General features: G+C 27.5%; 1 long non-coding RNA gene across 1 annotated transcript; it reads right to left on the reverse strand.

Moving 5' to 3' along the window:
• Positions 1 to 244: 244 nt before the first annotated feature.
• Positions 245 to 2,168, reverse strand: LOC112689861. Its single transcript, XR_003149152.1, has 3 exons — positions 1,664 to 2,168; positions 1,122 to 1,392; positions 245 to 636 (listed from the first exon to the last, which is right to left on the reverse strand). It is a non-coding gene; the product is annotated as an uncharacterized LOC112689861 (long non-coding RNA).
• Positions 2,169 to 2,671: the final 503 nt, after the last annotated feature.

A 2,671-nucleotide genomic window follows, 5' to 3' on the forward strand; every position in this document is an offset into this window, starting at 1 on the left:
CCGGACACTGTTCATTCGACCCCTCCCCCCAATTATTTAATTATATAATTCAAAATGAAAATGCATAATCTAATTAATATTTATATGTGAATATATTGTAAAATGTAATAAGTAAATGTATATAAGTAACTACTTTTGATAATATTTGGACACGTGTTTTAAATAAGTGAACTTAGAAATGTTATTATCTTTCAAATCATAAGATAAATTTTCAATACATTGTTTTTTTTTATTAAAAGCACTATTTTTGTTAGTTTTTTGTATGTTTATTCCGTTTATGTGTATGTAACTGTCAGTTTGTATTTTTTGATTTAAAACATGAGTGAATATGAAAATGTTGAGATGACCTTTTGTGAATTGTGAATTTAATTTTGAGTGGAAAGACTCGCAGCTATTGGTAGTACGTTCCGATGTTATTTCTCTTGATGCCCAAATACGTAGATTGAATTTTGCATCTTCATCAATATAATATTCAACTAAATAATCACAGAACTTAACTAACCTTTCATCATCTGGAGAAACTGACATCAAAAAAGCAATCGCTTACTTCTTCTGGATTCAATAATTGTAATCCGAATACCCATTTTAAACAATTACCTATTTCACTTGATGCATCTTTATATTCTTTTGATAAGCCTAAAAAATAAAAATTATAAATTAATTAATATTAATAATAGATAATACAACAATAATATTATTGTACGCAGTGGCGTATTTACGGGGGGGGGGGGGGCCCAGGGGTATTGGATCCCCCCAGAACCTCTCCAAAAAATAAAATAACTAACAAAAATTCTTACATATTTGCAGAATTGGCTATGTTAAACATTCACAGGGAAGTTGAAATTACTGTTGATGAAATGATAGAGGAGTTGGCTAAAAACTCGAGACAACTGGAATTTATTTTATAACAAAACTTCATAATATATAATGCTAAATACAATATATAGGTACATATATATAATATTACATAAGACTATACGATTATTACATTATATATTTAGGACGTAACTATTACAATATAATATAATATAGTTTATATTAATTATGTATAAACTGTGGACCCCCCCAGAAAAAATTGAAAATACGCCACTGATTGTACGTGTATTAGAATTTATATTTACCAATACTTTGAATGTGTTTCCGCCAATTTTGTGTTAAATGAAATCTGCGACCGACGATCCGTATTTCTGGCCATAATATTTTTGCACCAATATGTATAGCTTCTTCAAAATCGGAAACTAATTTTGATGGAGAGAATAATAAAACAATTTCCGAACATTTATCAACCACATATCCAAACGATTGTGCATATGTGTCTTTAAATTTGTTTGGTAGTAATAAGTATACGAGTGGAATATAATGTCCGTTCTTGATTATGTGGATAGTAAAAAGCTAAAGAAAATATTTTGCACAGTAAGTAAATGTACATCCACAAATATTTTGTCTACTGAACATAGTAATTTTAAATTCGATTCTGTCAAAAAACATATAATTTTGTTTACTGAATCAACAACAAGAATAAAGTTTTCATCCTGGACAGTTTTAATTTGAAGCTCATTCATTACGTTTATTACTTCTATAATATTTGTTGGGAGTTTCGGATATAATGATCTACGAGAGCGGTATAAACATTGATAAATATTATTAATATCTAAATTAATACCTGTAAACGTTTGTGTTAGTTCTGGATTAGTTAAAAACCTCTATTGATGATTTTTGAAGGCTTTTCCAATTCGTCTTCCGATTTTCGTTTAAGTCCATTAGAAAATGATTTTTTTGAGATACATGATGCAGTTTCTTCGTGATGGTTGATATTATGTATAATTTCATCTTTCAAAATGTTATTTAATGCTTGATCTACATAAAATTTCGCGGTGCACTTTTCATGTATACACTGCCATTTTAAAGCATCTAAAGATATCACATAGTCTTTTTTATAATATTTACTATTATTATACAAAATCAGATCTTTTTTTCGTTCACTTGAAATTATAGAAAAGTTCATTGTAATTAAAAATGTAATGAATTGTTAAAGATCCTAATACAAGTGTGCGAATATGTGACATTTTGTACACGAGGAGCAATTTCGTTAACTAGATCGATACTGGCGATACTAATTAGCAACTATGCGAGAAGAAATAAGGAAAGTCTACATTTTAACAAGCGGAACCGTACCGAACCAACATAAATATACTATTATAGTCTTATAGATATTATATTATATCTTATCTTAAAGATAAGATTTCGGTTAACATTTCTAAGTTCACTTATTAATTGTATGACACAGTTTGTGTCCAAATATTATCAAAAGTAGTTATATACTTTAATTTTGAACTATACAACTATAATTATTTTATATAATATAAATTATATATTTAAAAATATACATAAATACATATTAATTAAATAGTAATATTATAATTTATAGTTAGGTATATATTATACTGTCTAAATTATGTATACTTTCTAAATAGACTATACATTTTAAAATACATATACAATGGGGAAGGGGGGGGGATGAACAGGAATCAATATGTAGATATTATAAACAGTAGCCGACGGAGTCGATATAAAATCGGCGGAATCGATATACAACCTCTAGGTAACATGTAAAATAGTAAATACCATATTATTTATCAATTATCAATATGAAACGAAAATGTGGGAATTT

The sequence above is a fragment of the Sipha flava genome, unplaced genomic scaffold (genome assembly GCF_003268045.1).
Source record: "Sipha flava isolate LNK unplaced genomic scaffold, YSA_version1 478_pilon_pilon, whole genome shotgun sequence".
In the NCBI taxonomy this organism is placed as follows: Eukaryota; Metazoa; Arthropoda; class Insecta; order Hemiptera; family Aphididae; genus Sipha; species Sipha flava.